This window comes from Dasypus novemcinctus, chromosome 18 (genome assembly GCF_030445035.2).
Source record: "Dasypus novemcinctus isolate mDasNov1 chromosome 18, mDasNov1.1.hap2, whole genome shotgun sequence".
Taxonomy (NCBI): domain Eukaryota; kingdom Metazoa; phylum Chordata; class Mammalia; order Cingulata; family Dasypodidae; genus Dasypus; species Dasypus novemcinctus.
Genome location: NC_080690.1, coordinates 77,603,288 through 77,621,379, shown reverse-complemented (window position 1 = coordinate 77,621,379; position 18,092 = coordinate 77,603,288). Strand labels below are relative to the sequence as shown.

At 38.8% G+C, this 18,092-nt stretch overlaps 1 long non-coding RNA gene across 2 annotated transcripts; it reads left to right on the top strand.

The window, feature by feature from the left end:
- Positions 1-3,070: 3,070 nt before the first annotated feature.
- On the top strand, positions 3,071-14,556 carry LOC131274398 (uncharacterized). Of its 2 annotated transcripts, none has more exons than XR_011646401.1 (2): positions 3,071-3,603; positions 7,104-14,556. It is a non-coding gene; the product is annotated as an uncharacterized lncRNA (long non-coding RNA). The 2 variants fall into 2 exon arrangements; XR_011646400.1 differs by having other exon boundaries at positions 3,071-5,021.
- The last annotated feature ends 3,536 nt before the right edge of the window (positions 14,557-18,092 follow it).

The window sequence follows — 18,092 nt, the reverse complement described above, 5'->3', positions numbered from 1 at the left end:
ACTTGAGAACTCGGATTTTAACATTGGCATATCATAGTGTGGCTTGTTGTCCTTCAAGGGATAAGTTTGCTTTCATTTTCAAGAACATGACTGCCAAATGCCCAAACCTGAATAACCATAGTTTATTTGTCACACATTCTTATAAGTAAAAATTATTTCCTTTGAAAATAGCAGATAGTTTAGTTTATAACCCAATCACACAAGGGCTTTTCCTGAACAACTGTCAAACTTTGGTGCACAGTAGAAGAGTTTTATGTGAACTTTCCATCTTGCCCACCAAATATAAAAAAAAAACCTGTAAAAGCAAAACAAAATAAAGCAAAACTATAAAAAGAAATTTAAAAAACCCTGCACTCAAGGATCAAGATTTAATAAAAATTATTTTTTACCACTTTAGTAAGACAATCCCAAATGAAAATGGTATATATTTTGTTTATAAGCTCATGATATTGAAGAATACAATGATTCAATATTCACTGTTCAAAGATTTCTAGCTCAGTTTGGTATCACTCGCTTGGTCCACAGATCACATTTTATATAACAAACTTTTTTTTTTTGAAGTCCTGGGGCTGGGGATTGAATCTGGGACCTCATATGTGGGAAATCAGTGCTCAACCACTTGAGCCAATCTGCTCCCCATAATAAACTTTATTGTTATTATTATTTAAAGGAGGCACTGGAGACCAAACCTGGAGCCTACCATGTGGGAAGCAGGTGGTCAACCACTTGAGTCACATTTGCTCCCAATAAACTTTATTTTTAAAGAGGTTTTAGATTACAGAAAAGTCACATAGAAAGTATAAGGGATTCCCATGTACTTCACCCCTCCCCCTTCCACATCTTCCACTAGTAATACCATCTTATAATCGTGTGGTACATTTGTTAAAATTGATTAATAAATATTGAAGCATTTCTACTAACCAAGGTCTGTAGTTTACATTGTGGTTTACACTTAATTCCAAAGCTCTAGAAATGCTCTACGTCCTATTATTCCCTCCCTTTCCCCTCAGAACCTCTGGTAACCACTATCTTTAAATCAATGTTACATTTTCTCCCATTACTATAATAGTAATAAATTTACATGGTCTATGGTTGCACTTCCCCCTTGTATTTGTTCATTCCTCAGTCTGGAGGATTTTGGGATGGTGATACCCACCTTGCTTCTGATTGAGAGGGGGCTTAGATCTTATGGGGCAGCACAGACCACATTTTGAAATCCACTGATCTCGACTGTGACCTACCAGTTGAGGGGTGGGCCTGATCCAAGGAAAGGCTGCAAATTATCCAAAATTACCCAAGACCACTGCTAGAAGATGCTTATGGGGTCTTTAGAAATTAAAAGGGGTTTGTTGTTGGAAACTGAGGCACAGTGGTCTTGCAAGGAGAGACATGCTGTCTCCATGGCTACGCTTGCAACGTAAGGAATGCAACGGTTGAATGCTTGATGGTGTTGTAGTATTGGAGAGAGGTTCAATTATTTGTGTATAGAAAGGCCAGGACTCAGGAATGATTTTGAGAAGGAAAAATGGTTTATTGATGGCTAGTGGGACTCGGGGAGCTTTCTGTTTCAAACCCGAGCCCCGAACAAGAATTTTGAGTTCCTTTTATACAGAGGAAGGGCTAAATCGTTCTTTGTTTCAGTGCTCAATAGGCTTGAATTAGCACATATCTTCCACATCCTAGGTAAGCTTTTAGCATGGACTTCATACATTCCAGATAAGTTTTTAGTACATTTGATTCGCATTTTCCCTGATATTTAAAGTTTATAGAATTTGCATTGATAAACTGTTTCCTGGGACTGGAGTCATTGCCATGGTTACCAAGGGCAGGGCTGCAGCCTCTTACCATCCCACACCCACAAGTCAGGACAGACAGCTGAGGTTAAAGTTATCTCCAAAGAGACAAAGAGCCTCCCACCCATAGCCCACATCAATGGCTATCAGGATGATGCCACAGGCAGAGATAAAAATGAGCACATTTATTTTACAGTAAATAGAACACTTAGACTTTGTTCCTTGAGATAAGATTTTTTGAATTCCTTAGATCATGAGTAATGCTACTAGTTAACTGTATGTTGCTGCTTGTTCTCACTTAGACTGGAGTATATAGAGAGCCCCTTGCAAACAATAAAGTTGTCTGATGAGTCTCCATTCTCACAGACCCCCTGATCCCAGCTCTATCTCTTTCTTTCTCTTTGTTTCCTTCTCTCTCTCTCTTTTTTTTTTTTTTGTTTTTACAATGGGATTTATTAGGTTAAAAGCATACAGTTTTGAGGCCGTGAAAGTATTCAGATCAAGGCATCATCAGAGATGCTGTCCCACCAAATGTCAGCTGCTGGTGATCCTGGACTCCCCAAATGTGGCAAGGCAGAATGGTGGCTCGCTGGTCTCTGCCTTCTCTTCCAGGTTTATTTTCTCCCCGAGTTCAGCTGTGGTAATCAGGAACATGGTGGTGTCTGCTCTTCTCTCCCCTGCCTGTCCTACGGACTTCATTGTTTCAGCTTCAGGCTGTACCAGCTGTGGCTTTTCTTTCTCCCAGGTTCATTGATTTAAACTTTTAGAGGCTGCTCTCTGTCTCTGCTGCTTTTTTCTGTCTGCCCTTTGTTTCTATGGAGTTGAGTTCTACTTTCTCTCCCTTACCATGGTAGCTATGAAAAAGTTCACCCTTGTCTCATATACACTCTCTGGTACATTTTATTCTTTGACAGGGGCAATGAAGAGAAAGAGCCTGAAAAAAGCATAGGGAATTAAAGAGGTGCCATGCTTCCTAAATATGGCTGTGGCAAAACTGGCTTCTCTGGCCTGGTGAACAGGCGGCTTTTTCAGCATAACCTAGATATATGCAGTGAGAGATGATCAGTTTGGCAAGGAAGAAGCATGTCTTCTTTTTGCTCTGCATCAAAGATCATGAAGACTCAGGATAAATAGGATTGTCTGTGTGGATCTGGGGGCAGCTCAGGGAATGTAGAAATGCCAGCTTCTGCTGGGGGAGGAACTGCAGGAAGAGAAAGAGGGCGGAGATGGGTGTTCATGCCAGGATGAAGGTACTCTATGGGGAGTTGTGGGAAACAAAAGCATGTTGTTTCCATGGAAGCAAGTTACTTCTTTGACCACTGAGTCAAGCTGTCCCTTATGATTATCAGTGCGGAGCACAATCTTGGCTGGGTCAGCACACCTGCAGGCAGAACAATACCTATAGAACAGAACAACCTGAGTAACAGGATTTATGAGTATAGTTACTGATTCTTATAATAATAGTTCCAGTAAAGTTTGTTGGGTTTTCATCAATCACTAGTTAATATAGCATGAGGTAAGGGTAATAGGTAACTTGATTTTGTGCTGAATGTCACGTAGGTTAGGGGTATATATACTAGCCCCTCGACTCAATAAAGTTGTCTGATGAGCTTGAGAAATCAATGCTCTCAGATCCCCTGAACCCAATCTTTCTTTGTCTTTCATTCCCGATACCTCGGGTCGCCGACCAAGACTCCGACAGGTGGCGCCCAGACGTGGGGCTCGAGGCAGAGGATTCATCAAGACACGGCAGCGTAGGATCTTCCACCTCTGGATCGGGTACGTGGAAAGCTAAAAAGCCTTTTTTAAGGTAAGGAGCGTCGAAATTAATTAACCCGGGTAAATTGCTGCTTCATATTATTAAGTTTTGCTTTCCGTTAGCATCAGGGTATGGGTAATCAACCAGGACGCTTGGAAGAATATTCACAGGTTTTGAAAACACTGTTGCACAGTGTAGGCGTCACAGTTAAGACTGCAGATTTGTTAGAATTGTTTGCTTTGGTTCAAAAGCTTTGTTATTGCTTTCAACCACAAGGAAAGAATTTGATGAATGTTAAGCAGTGGAGGCAAGTAATGAAAGAATTGAGGAGAGCATATCAGAAAGGAGAGAATATACCTGTATCAGTTTGGGCCTTAGGACAGCATATTGCTGCTGCATTAGATCCTTTGCAGTCTGACGAAGAGGAAGAGATTGTTCTTTTCTCAAGGGAGGAAACGGCTATGAATGATACAGGTAAAGATAGGAATTTGAAGGAGGAACAGGAAGAAGAGGAGTTATTTGAAGTTAGAGATACAAATCCATTCTTAACAATCTATGTCGGAGCTAAATATTTCTAAAGTAAACATATATCCTAATTTGACTCATGAGGTTCCTTCTGCACCTCCGGAACGGGGAAAAGTACCTAGTGGGCTTTTCTCTACGGACATGCCTTATGTTCGTAGCAGCTTTAAGCCAAATCCTGTGCCTGTTACCCCATTAATGAGATGCCTTTTACTGGGATCTAGTCAAGGTGAGCCTCTGGCTATGCAAGCTGTAGCAGCTTTTCCTGTAACTATTCAACAAATTCCTCCTGATGCTCAACACCCACAAGGGGGTGCCAAGTTTCATCCTGAGCCAAAAACTTTTAAACTATTGAAAGATTTAAAATGGGCAAAGATACTAAATAATGTCCTTGTTAGTGAAATCAGGCTTGTAAGAAAACTCTCTGCTAAAGTGTTAACTAAGATAGGGAAACTGTTCTGGCAGCAACTCTGCAACCCCCCTGCTGTCTACATGACAATGTCGCTGTGGGCTAGTGGGGGTTAATAGAGTTAAGCCACTGAAAAAAGAGGAAAACATGGCAACATTGGTGTTCTGTTTTATTTCCATGCTAATTCTAATTGGGCCTATTTAACCAAGATAATAAAATTAGTACAAAATTTTTATCAAGGTTTAAAAAGGAATTTTCAGTTTTAAATCAATAGTTTACTCCTGACCTTCAAGTCTCAGTATAGTCTTACAGAGTAATAATCCAAAAATGTGTGTTAACGGTCTGTCTAACCTGCTAAATTAGAGTTTTAGCTACATTTATGCTGCTCAAGTTATCTTAACTGATTGCTGATAACTAATAAAATGTTTCCAAGCACAAGCTTGCATGTTACAAGCAACATGGATTCCAGAAGAAATCTTAAGAAGTGATATTTAAAATGTGATATAATGGAGAGCTTAAAAGCAGCTATACCAAGAAAGTAAGAATTTTGAGTTAACTGTAAACTGTATGTTTCTGTTACTGTGTTGTGATTGTTCTGTGTTTGTTCGTTCAATGTCAGTGTGTATTTTGATACCTCCGGATGGTAATATAAATTAATAAAAATTTATAAAAGAGCTCTATTCAAATGGCCAAAAATTAAATAAGCGCTTATATTAGCACATAAGTTTACATGTTAATAAGATCTCTACAATGATAAAAATTGTGAGTCTTGATTAACAAAATTACTATAAGTTTTTTTATAACTAGTTGTTCTTGCCTAGATTGAAATGAATAGCTTATTTTTCTTCACAGGATAATATGAAGGATGTAAAACTTAAATGAATATTAAAAAGGTTAAAAGTTTGTGAGAATGCTAATTGAAATTTAATAAGTTTTTGCAAAAAAGTGTGTTTTGCCCTAAAGTAGGATGGCTAATTTTCATAAACTCTTGGAACTTAAATGCATGTGGCAAGTTATAGAAAGTATTGTGGTAACTTAAAAAAAATAAAAAAAAATAAAAATAAAAATAAAAAATTTTTATAAAAGGTGTTTTAAAGTGTTATAAAATTAACAAGTTTTTTCTTTCCTTAATCCCTCTGTTAATTAAAGTTGTATGAGTAAATGGTTTCTATAAATGCTTAAAAGTGTATAAAGTTACCAATATTTCAGCATAATATTAAAAAGAAAAGTACAATGTGGTTAATTATGGTTTTAATTATTATAAAAGAGTGTGTGTCACAGAAACAACCTCTTATTATAGATTAAAGTAACAACACTGTAGTATGCAGCAATCCCAAACACTGCTAGTTGCAAAAAGTTAATGTCCAGCTGTGTTGCTATCACTTTGTTTTAAAACTTGCTAAGACTTTCTTTAGTGTCTTCTTAGACAAATCAAGCCAGCTGCAACAATAAACTCCTGCGGTGCTTTTCAGGGCTATGTGCATAGCCCAACTATCTTGTACAGTATTTACTATAGTAATAGTAATAAAAAAGCAGCATACGTTACTTCTCATAAAGAACAGGCTTGGCAGACTCCATTCACGTCTGCTCAGCGTACTGAACTTGCTGCTATCATTAAGGTATTAACAATATTTAAGAAACCTTTGAATATTGTCTCTGATTCTGAATATGTATGCCTTACTGTTAAGCATATTGAAACGGCTCATATCTTTGTTACTGATGAATTATCTCAACTTTTTGCTGATTTGCAACATCTCATTAGATTAAAACAGCATCCTATTTACATTACACATATAATCATACCTCTTTGCCTGGTCCTATAACAGCAAGTAAAGCTCGAGCTGATTTATTAGTGGGGTGTTTACAAAGTGCTTGTGATTACCATGCTTTAACTCACATTAATGCTAAAGGCCTGTGAAATAAATATCAAAAGTTAACAAGACTACAAGCGCAGGAAATTATCCGTACTTGTCCAACCTGTGGACCACTGACAGCAGTGCCTTTTCAGGCTGGAACTAATCCCAGAGGCCTGACTCCTAATCAATTATGGCAGATGGATGTTACTCACATACCATCCTTTGGTAAACTACAATATGTTCATGTTTGTATTGACACTTATTCTCATTTCATGTGGGCTACTGCTCAAAGTGGGGAACGGTTTCATCATGTTCGCTCACATCTCTGGTCTGCTTTTGCTGTAATGGGATGCCCTCTAAAAATTAAAACTGATAATGGACCCTCTTACATTAGTAAATCTTTTGCTTCTTTTTGTAAAAAATATGCTATTGAACATGTTACCGGCATTCCCCATAATCCTACAGGTCAAGCTATTGTTGAACGATGCCATCATACTCTCAAGACTATGCTTTTAAAACAAAAAGGGGGAGATGATGGTATGATATCACCTAAAGATCAATTGGCTAAAGCTTTATTTACCTTAAATTTTCTTAATGTTTATGATGCTATGACACCAGCTGAATGTCATTTTAGACATTCTCAAAAATCCACAGAAATGGCAGAACCTGAAAATCAACCAGTATTTTGGAAAGATGTTTAAGTAATGTATGGAAGAAAGGCAGGGTTAAAGTATGGGGGCGAGGTTATGCTCTTATCATTTCAGAAAATGGAGAAGAAATCTGGCTTCTGGCAAAAAGGATTAAACCTAGGACTGAAGAAGTGGAGTCTTCTACACATATGGATCCTACTGATAGTGAGTGAAACCGGCAATGGTAATGGTAATTACACATATTGGGGTTATATCCCTAATCCCCCATTACTTCGAGTGTTAACCTGGAAAGATCCTTCTTTTCCTGTCTATTTAAATAAAACTCATATATTTCCTGGACCTGTGGATGATAGGTTACCACTTAAGCCACGAGAAGAAGGACAAAAGATTTATAATCTCCTTCTTCCATATGATTTCCGACCTCTTTGCATTGGCAATCGCCCACCATGTATGGCTGTGAAAAATAGAACTATGATCAATTTTAGCCATAATAATACTAAATGTTTGGTAACTTTATTCCCATCCTATCAATACCAAGAATATAAGTATCCAAGTTACAGTTGTCCTAAGAGGAATGCTGGTGATATGCAAAGATGGTATGAATGCCATATGGGAAGAGGATCTGTCATTTTTAATGATTCCTATGGAATAGTTTGGGAAAGTGCCCCTATGGGGAATCCCAACAAATATAAGGACAGATTTATTTGGTATGGTATAAATAGCTTGGGACAACAAATTAGTAATATGCAGTATCCTTGTCATGATTCTCTTGATATGGATGAGAAAGTAATCTTTACCAAAAATAATAGTGATTGGAAAAATATAGGGAAATGGGTTCCTTTTCCATGGTGCAATAGCACTGGAATCCATGATCAAAAACAAATATGGAAAGTCTTCTTAAGAGCGGCGTCTACTTCTGAATGGAAAGGTAATAAAAGTATGGATGGACAATATTTACAATTAGATCAAATTCATCATTTTCAATCATGTGTCAGAGATCCACATGTGTTTGTGGTAGGGAAGGCTACCATTACTGAAAATGCTTTGTTCTATAAGGATGGCATTTTGTATACTTGCTTGTCTGAGAATCTTTTACAGAATGGAAATATTATCACCATGGCTGGCCGAAGACGAGGAGTGTGGATCCCGGTGCAAATGAATCGGATGTGGCAGTCATCACCTGAAAGTCATCTTCTTTTCCACCTGGCTCAAGGACTGTTGAAATGATCTAAGAGATTTTTGGGACTTCTCATAGCTGGCATTCTTGGCCTCATTGGTGTCAATACTGCTGCTGCCACTGCTGCTGTTGCATTGCATGAGACGATGCAGACACAGCAATACGTGCATGATTGGCACAAGAATGCAAGTGACTTATGGCATAGTCAAGAGCACATTGATGAAAGACTTAATAACAGAGTTAGTGATTTGGAATCTGCTGTTTTACACTTAGGAGATCAAGTTTATAATTTGAATTTGTTAAGAGGATTGAAATGTGATTGGAATGAAAGTAATTTTTGTATTACTCCTTTGGATTATAACATGTCTATGTTTCAATGGAATAAGATCAGAAATCATTTGTTAGGACATAAAGGAAATATGTCATTAGAAATTGAGGAATTGCAGAAAAAGATTTTAGAAATGTCTCGTAATCAGATATACGTAGATAGTGATAAGGACATCTTTAATGATTTGATTTCACATTTGAATAAGTTTAATCCTGTTGATTGGTGGAAATCTCAACATTTCTTATCTCCCTTAGGAATAGGGATATGTGCATTAATCCTGGTGCTCATGGTTGTCGCTTGCCTGGGAAAAGGTGTTTGCCAGAGATTGCACCATGTGGACACAATGGGACAAGCAAACAACATAGTACTCGCTAAAACTCTACAATAGTACCCCGAAGTCAGTGCGCTTGGCTGGTAGTCAGTGACGGGCAACTTGGCTAGCCTTTCAGTCAACCTAAGACAGGGACGTGGCCTTTCGCTGCCACGCTTCCCCATGACGGGTAAGGCTGATTGCGCGTAGCCTCGACCTAAGACAGACACAGTCACCCTGACTAAAACAAAAAGGGGGAAATGTGGGAAACAAAGGCATGTTGTTTCCATGGAAGCAAGTTACTTCTTTGACCACCGAGTCAAGCTGTCCCTTATGATTATCGGTGCGGAGCACAATCTTGGCTGGGTCAGCACACCTGCAGGCAGAACAATACCTATAGAACAGAAAACCTGAGTAACAGGATTTATGAGTATAGTTACTGATTCTTATAATAATAGTTCCAGTAAAGTTTGTTGGGTTTTCATCAATCACTAGTTAATATAGCATGAGGTAAGGGTAATAGGTAACTTGATTTTGTGCTGAATGTCACGTAGGTTAGGGGTATATATACTAGCCCCTCGACTCAATAAAGTTGTCTGATGAGCTTGAGAAATCAATGCTCTCAGATCCCCTGAACCCAATCTTTCTTTGTCTTTCATTCCCGATACCTCGGGTCGCCGACCAAGACTCCGACAGGTGGCGCCCAGACGTGGGGCTCGAGGCAGAGGATTCATCAAGACACGGCAGCGTAGGATCTTCCACCTCTGGATCGGGTACGTGGAAAGCTAAAAAGCCTTTTTTAAGGTAAGGAGCGTCGAAATTAATTAACCCGGGTAAATTGCTGCTTCATATTATTAAGTTTTGCTTTCCGTTAGCATCAGGGTATGGGTAATCAACCAGGACGCTTGGAAGAATATTCACAGGTTTTGAAAACACTGTTGCACAGTGTAGGCGTCACAGTTAAGACTGCAGATTTGTTAGAATTGTTTGCTTTGGTTCAAAAGCTTTGTTATTGCTTTCAACCACAAGGAAAGAATTTGATGAATGTTAAGCAGTGGAGGCAAGTAATGAAAGAATTGAGGAGAGCATATCAGAAAGGAGAGAATATACCTGTATCAGTTTGGGCCTTAGGACAGCATATTGCTGCTGCATTAGATCCTTTGCAGTCTGACGAAGAGGAAGAGATTGTTCTTTTCTCAAGGGAGGAAACGGCTATGAATGATACAGGTAAAGATAGGAATTTGAAGGAGGAACAGGAAGAAGAGGAGTTATTTGAAGTTAGAGATACAAATCCATTCTTAACAATCTATGTCGGAGCTAAATATTTCTAAAGTAAACATATATCCTAATTTGACTCATGAGGTTCCTTCTGCACCTCCGGAACGGGGAAAAGTACCTAGTGGGCTTTTCTCTACGGACATGCCTTATGTTCGTAGCAGCTTTAAGCCAAATCCTGTGCCTGTTACCCCATTAATGAGATGCCTTTTACTGGGATCTAGTCAAGGTGAGCCTCTGGCTATGCAAGCTGTAGCAGCTTTTCCTGTAACTATTCAACAAATTCCTCCTGATGCTCAACACCCACAAGGGGGTGCCAAGTTTCATCCTGAGCCAAAAACTTTTAAACTATTGAAAGATTTAAAATGGGCAAAGATACTAAATAATGTCCTTGTTAGTGAAATCAGGCTTGTAAGAAAACTCTCTGCTAAAGTGTTAACTAAGATAGGGAAACTGTTCTGGCAGCAACTCTGCAACCCCCCTGCTGTCTACATGACAATGTCGCTGTGGGCTAGTGGGGGTTAATAGAGTTAAGCCACTGAAAAAAGAGGAAAACATGGCAACATTGGTGTTCTGTTTTATTTCCATGCTAATTCTAATTGGGCCTATTTAACCAAGATAATAAAATTAGTACAAAATTTTTATCAAGGTTTAAAAAGGAATTTTCAGTTTTAAATCAATAGTTTACTCCTGACCTTCAAGTCTCAGTATAGTCTTACAGAGTAATAATCCAAAAATGTGTGTTAACGGTCTGTCTAACCTGCTAAATTAGAGTTTTAGCTACATTTATGCTGCTCAAGTTATCTTAACTGATTGCTGATAACTAATAAAATGTTTCCAAGCACAAGCTTGCATGTTACAAGCAACATGGATTCCAGAAGAAATCTTAAGAAGTGATATTTAAAATGTGATATAATGGAGAGCTTAAAAGCAGCTATACCAAGAAAGTAAGAATTTTGAGTTAACTGTAAACTGTATGTTTCTGTTACTGTGTTGTGATTGTTCTGTGTTTGTTCGTTCAATGTCAGTGTGTATTTTGATACCTCCGGATGGTAATATAAATTAATAAAAATTTATAAAAGAGCTCTATTCAAATGGCCAAAAATTAAATAAGCGCTTATATTAGCACATAAGTTTACATGTTAATAAGATCTCTACAATGATAAAAATTGTGAGTCTTGATTAACAAAATTACTATAAGTTTTTTTATAACTAGTTGTTCTTGCCTAGATTGAAATGAATAGCTTATTTTTCTTCACAGGATAATATGAAGGATGTAAAACTTAAATGAATATTAAAAAGGTTAAAAGTTTGTGAGAATGCTAATTGAAATTTAATAAGTTTTTGCAAAAAAGTGTGTTTTGCCCTAAAGTAGGATGGCTAATTTTCATAAACTCTTGGAACTTAAATGCATGTGGCAAGTTATAGAAAGTATTGTGGTAACTTAAAAAAAATAAAAAAAAATAAAAATAAAAATAAAAAATTTTTATAAAAGGTGTTTTAAAGTGTTATAAAATTAACAAGTTTTTTCTTTCCTTAATCCCTCTGTTAATTAAAGTTGTATGAGTAAATGGTTTCTATAAATGCTTAAAAGTGTATAAAGTTACCAATATTTCAGCATAATATTAAAAAGAAAAGTACAATGTGGTTAATTATGGTTTTAATTATTATAAAAGAGTGTGTGTCACAGAAACAACCTCTTATTATAGATTAAAGTAACAACACTGTAGTATGCAGCAATCCCAAACACTGCTAGTTGCAAAAAGTTAATGTCCAGCTGTGTTGCTATCACTTTGTTTTAAAACTTGCTAAGACTTTCTTTAGTGTCTTCTTAGACAAATCAAGCCAGCTGCAACAATAAACTCCTGCGGTGCTTTTCAGGGCTATGTGCATAGCCCAACTATCTTGTACAGTATTTACTATAGTAATAGTAATAAAAAAGCAGCATACGTTACTTCTCATAAAGAACAGGCTTGGCAGACTCCATTCACGTCTGCTCAGCGTACTGAACTTGCTGCTATCATTAAGGTATTAACAATATTTAAGAAACCTTTGAATATTGTCTCTGATTCTGAATATGTATGCCTTACTGTTAAGCATATTGAAACGGCTCATATCTTTGTTACTGATGAATTATCTCAACTTTTTGCTGATTTGCAACATCTCATTAGATTAAAACAGCATCCTATTTACATTACACATATAATCATACCTCTTTGCCTGGTCCTATAACAGCAAGTAAAGCTCGAGCTGATTTATTAGTGGGGTGTTTACAAAGTGCTTGTGATTACCATGCTTTAACTCACATTAATGCTAAAGGCCTGTGAAATAAATATCAAAAGTTAACAAGACTACAAGCGCAGGAAATTATCCGTACTTGTCCAACCTGTGGACCACTGACAGCAGTGCCTTTTCAGGCTGGAACTAATCCCAGAGGCCTGACTCCTAATCAATTATGGCAGATGGATGTTACTCACATACCATCCTTTGGTAAACTACAATATGTTCATGTTTGTATTGACACTTATTCTCATTTCATGTGGGCTACTGCTCAAAGTGGGGAACGGTTTCATCATGTTCGCTCACATCTCTGGTCTGCTTTTGCTGTAATGGGATGCCCTCTAAAAATTAAAACTGATAATGGACCCTCTTACATTAGTAAATCTTTTGCTTCTTTTTGTAAAAAATATGCTATTGAACATGTTACCGGCATTCCCCATAATCCTACAGGTCAAGCTATTGTTGAACGATGCCATCATACTCTCAAGACTATGCTTTTAAAACAAAAAGGGGGAGATGATGGTATGATATCACCTAAAGATCAATTGGCTAAAGCTTTATTTACCTTAAATTTTCTTAATGTTTATGATGCTATGACACCAGCTGAATGTCATTTTAGACATTCTCAAAAATCCACAGAAATGGCAGAACCTGAAAATCAACCAGTATTTTGGAAAGATGTTTAAGTAATGTATGGAAGAAAGGCAGGGTTAAAGTATGGGGGCGAGGTTATGCTCTTATCATTTCAGAAAATGGAGAAGAAATCTGGCTTCTGGCAAAAAGGATTAAACCTAGGACTGAAGAAGTGGAGTCTTCTACACATATGGATCCTACTGATAGTGAGTGAAACCGGCAATGGTAATGGTAATTACACATATTGGGGTTATATCCCTAATCCCCCATTACTTCGAGTGTTAACCTGGAAAGATCCTTCTTTTCCTGTCTATTTAAATAAAACTCATATATTTCCTGGACCTGTGGATGATAGGTTACCACTTAAGCCACGAGAAGAAGGACAAAAGATTTATAATCTCCTTCTTCCATATGATTTCCGACCTCTTTGCATTGGCAATCGCCCACCATGTATGGCTGTGAAAAATAGAACTATGATCAATTTTAGCCATAATAATACTAAATGTTTGGTAACTTTATTCCCATCCTATCAATACCAAGAATATAAGTATCCAAGTTACAGTTGTCCTAAGAGGAATGCTGGTGATATGCAAAGATGGTATGAATGCCATATGGGAAGAGGATCTGTCATTTTTAATGATTCCTATGGAATAGTTTGGGAAAGTGCCCCTATGGGGAATCCCAACAAATATAAGGACAGATTTATTTGGTATGGTATAAATAGCTTGGGACAACAAATTAGTAATATGCAGTATCCTTGTCATGATTCTCTTGATATGGATGAGAAAGTAATCTTTACCAAAAATAATAGTGATTGGAAAAATATAGGGAAATGGGTTCCTTTTCCATGGTGCAATAGCACTGGAATCCATGATCAAAAACAAATATGGAAAGTCTTCTTAAGAGCGGCGTCTACTTCTGAATGGAAAGGTAATAAAAGTATGGATGGACAATATTTACAATTAGATCAAATTCATCATTTTCAATCATGTGTCAGAGATCCACATGTGTTTGTGGTAGGGAAGGCTACCATTACTGAAAATGCTTTGTTCTATAAGGATGGCATTTTGTATACTTGCTTGTCTGAGAATCTTTTACAGAATGGAAATATTATCACCATGGCTGGCCGAAGACGAGGAGTGTGGATCCCGGTGCAAATGAATCGGATGTGGCAGTCATCACCTGAAAGTCATCTTCTTTTCCACCTGGCTCAAGGACTGTTGAAATGATCTAAGAGATTTTTGGGACTTCTCATAGCTGGCATTCTTGGCCTCATTGGTGTCAATACTGCTGCTGCCACTGCTGCTGTTGCATTGCATGAGACGATGCAGACACAGCAATACGTGCATGATTGGCACAAGAATGCAAGTGACTTATGGCATAGTCAAGAGCACATTGATGAAAGACTTAATAACAGAGTTAGTGATTTGGAATCTGCTGTTTTACACTTAGGAGATCAAGTTTATAATTTGAATTTGTTAAGAGGATTGAAATGTGATTGGAATGAAAGTAATTTTTGTATTACTCCTTTGGATTATAACATGTCTATGTTTCAATGGAATAAGATCAGAAATCATTTGTTAGGACATAAAGGAAATATGTCATTAGAAATTGAGGAATTGCAGAAAAAGATTTTAGAAATGTCTCGTAATCAGATATACGTAGATAGTGATAAGGACATCTTTAATGATTTGATTTCACATTTGAATAAGTTTAATCCTGTTGATTGGTGGAAATCTCAACATTTCTTATCTCCCTTAGGAATAGGGATATGTGCATTAATCCTGGTGCTCATGGTTGTCGCTTGCCTGGGAAAAGGTGTTTGCCAGAGATTGCACCATGTGGACACAATGGGACAAGCAAACAACATAGTACTCGCTAAAACTCTACAATAGTACCCCGAAGTCAGTGCGCTTGGCTGGTAGTCAGTGACGGGCAACTTGGCTAGCCTTTCAGTCAACCTAAGACAGGGACGTGGCCTTTCGCTGCCACGCTTCCCCATGACGGGTAAGGCTGATTGCGCGTAGCCTCGACCTAAGACAGACACAGTCACCCTGACTAAAACAAAAAGGGGGAAATGTGGGAAACAAAGGCATGTTGTTTCCATGGAAGCAAGTTACTTCTTTGACCACCGAGTCAAGCTGTCCCTTATGATTATCGGTGCGGAGCACAATCTTGGCTGGGTCAGCACACCTGCAGGCAGAACAATACCTATAGAACAGAAAACCTGAGTAACAGGATTTATGAGTATAGTTACTGATTCTTATAATAATAGTTCCAGTAAAGTTTGTTGGGTTTTCATCAATCACTAGTTAATATAGCATGAGGTAAGGGTAATAGGTAACTTGATTTTGTGCTGAATGTCACGTAGGTTAGGGGTATATATACTAGCCCCTCGACTCAATAAAGTTGTCTGATGAGCTTGAGAAATCAATGCTCTCAGATCCCCTGAACCCAATCTTTCTTTGTCTTTCATTCCCGATACCTCGGGTCGCCGACCAAGACTCCGACAGGGAGTTTTCTCTTTCTCTTTCTTTCATTCCCGATACCCTTCGGGCCAACATTCCGACAGTTTGTATACAACAGGTACCAAGCTTTTCTGAGTTAGGAAAGTATCTGTATGATTTGACTAAATCTGATTTGACTAAATCAAACCACTTAGAACCACTGCCATGGAATACAGAACCTGAAAAAGCCTTCAATAATCTCAAAATATCTCTTCAACCACCGCTTACTCTAGTGTCCCAGATCATTATAAACCTTTTTTTTTTAATATTTATTTATTATTATTATTTTTTAATTACATTAAAAAATATATATAAGGTCCCATTCAACTCCACCGCCCCCGTCCCCCACTCCCCCCACAGCAACACTCTCTCCCATCATCGTGATACATCCATTGCACCTGGTAAGTTCATCTCTGAGCATCACTGCACCCCATAGTCAATGGTCCACATCATAGCCCAGACTCTCTCACGTTCCATCCAGTGGGCCCTGGGGGGATCTACAGTGTCCCGTAATTGTCCGTGAAGCACTATCCAGGACAACTCCACGTCCCGAAAACGCCTCCACATCTCATCTCTTCCTCCCGTTCCCCACACCCAGCAGCCCCCATGGCTACCGTTCCCACACCCATTTCACATTTCCTCTGTGGACATTGGATTGGTTGTGTCCATTGCACACCTATGTCAAGTGAGGGCTTAGATTCCACATGGGTACTGGATGCACTCTTCCCGCTTCTAGTTGTAGACACTCTAGGCTCCATGTTGTGGTGGTTGACCTTCTTCAACTCCATGTTAGCTGAGTGGAGTAAGTCCAATAAGTCAAAGTGTAGGAGCTGAAGTCTGTTGAGGCTCTGGGCCTGGGTGTCATATTGTCAGTCCAGAGATTCAAATCCCCTACATATATCTTAAACTCAGCACCAACTACAATTCCAATAAAGTAGCATGCAAGTCTTGTGAAAAGAGATCCCCTCTGAGTCCATTTCCATCACGCAGAAACACCAGCTCCAAAGAAGGGCCATCTGTCATGGCAGTGAACCCCTTCTGCCATGACCATAGAACCCGTGGGTCTCTTTATCCCTCAAAAGAACCAATACCTGGGGTTGTATCTACCTTATCTGTCTCTTAGACTCTGTTCAGTTGTACATAGGGGTATTCCTTCTGACAACCTCCAGACTCTTTTTTAGAGACTCACAGCCTTATAATCTCATTTCTCCTTTCCATTTCCCCCTTACATTAGGTCAAACCGCTTCCCGAAGTCATGTTATTATATGTAGACAGGTATATTCTGCTGTTCCGCATTGAATCTTTAATTCAAGGTCATTTTCTAGTTGCTTCTTCAGCTGGTATGTGGTAGTGATCCCTCGGTGCCAGGGAGGCTCATCCCCGGGTGTCGTGTCCCACGCTGGGGGGGATGCATCACATCTACACGCTGAGTTTGGCTGTGAGAGTGGCCACATTTGAGTAACATGAAGGCTGTCAGGAGGAAACCCCAGGCACAATGCTACTCTAGGCCTTGTTCTTATTGCAGGTGCATAGGCTCAAAAGTGTAGCCATTAGTATCAAGAGCCCACTGTTGGGCCCTCCTTCCTTCCTGGTTCTTGCCATTGCACCTGGAGGATTGCCGCTGCTCTCCCAGGGCCCACAACAGTGACCCCCCGGCCAGGAGCCCAGTAACCCCCCAGCTGTTGTTTTTAATTGTTTCCACTATGAGTATATATAGACATTACCATATACCCTGGGCATAAGCCCTGTATAACTCCCTGTCAACCATATATATCCTGTCAATAACATCCCATATCAGTATTCCTCCGGTGCCATTGTTGAACCACTCTGTGATCCAAAACTTCCCGTAAAGTGAATCCCAACATAATGTCAGCTTCAGAGGAGTCTTAGATCACCGAAATTCATATATACAATATACAGTATTTCCCCAGATCCACCATAAAACCTTTTCCCTTCCACAGCAATAATCTTTTAACTTATTCATATCATATTTCCTGAAACTGATGTACAGATTCCGAAACTATTGTTTTTGAACAAGGTAACATTTGTGCTTACTATGTGGTCCATACTTTAGGTTGTAGAGTTTTCTAAATTTTTTAGTTATCCTATGTTTTGTCTTATGGTTTTCATTATTAGTCTGTCGTCCCCTATATGTTTTTGGTGTAATATTAGCTGTTTTATATTCATCCTCGTGTACTCTCACATAACTCCTCTTTTGCCCCCTTATTTACCTTTGTTCTATCCATTGCACGTCCATTTTCCCCTCCCCTTAGGGCCCACAATGCCTGCCAATCTAATGCCCTGGGAGCCGTCCTTTCTCACGAGAGATACAGTTCTCTCTATTCGACAGCATTAGTCTTCCCCAGGATATGGGTCCACCCCACCCAATGGTAGAACCCACCTTGGCAAAATGAGCCTTCAGCTATTCCCTCTGGAGTCCGTCCCGCATCAGACCATACCCCCTGAGTGTCCTAACCAGGTGACCCTCCTATTTATACTTTGATACGTTTTACTCAACATTTAGTTCTCAACGAACTTCTGGCACTCTCCCATGTTTGTATGTTGCCCCTCCCTCCCACCTATTTCTTGGACC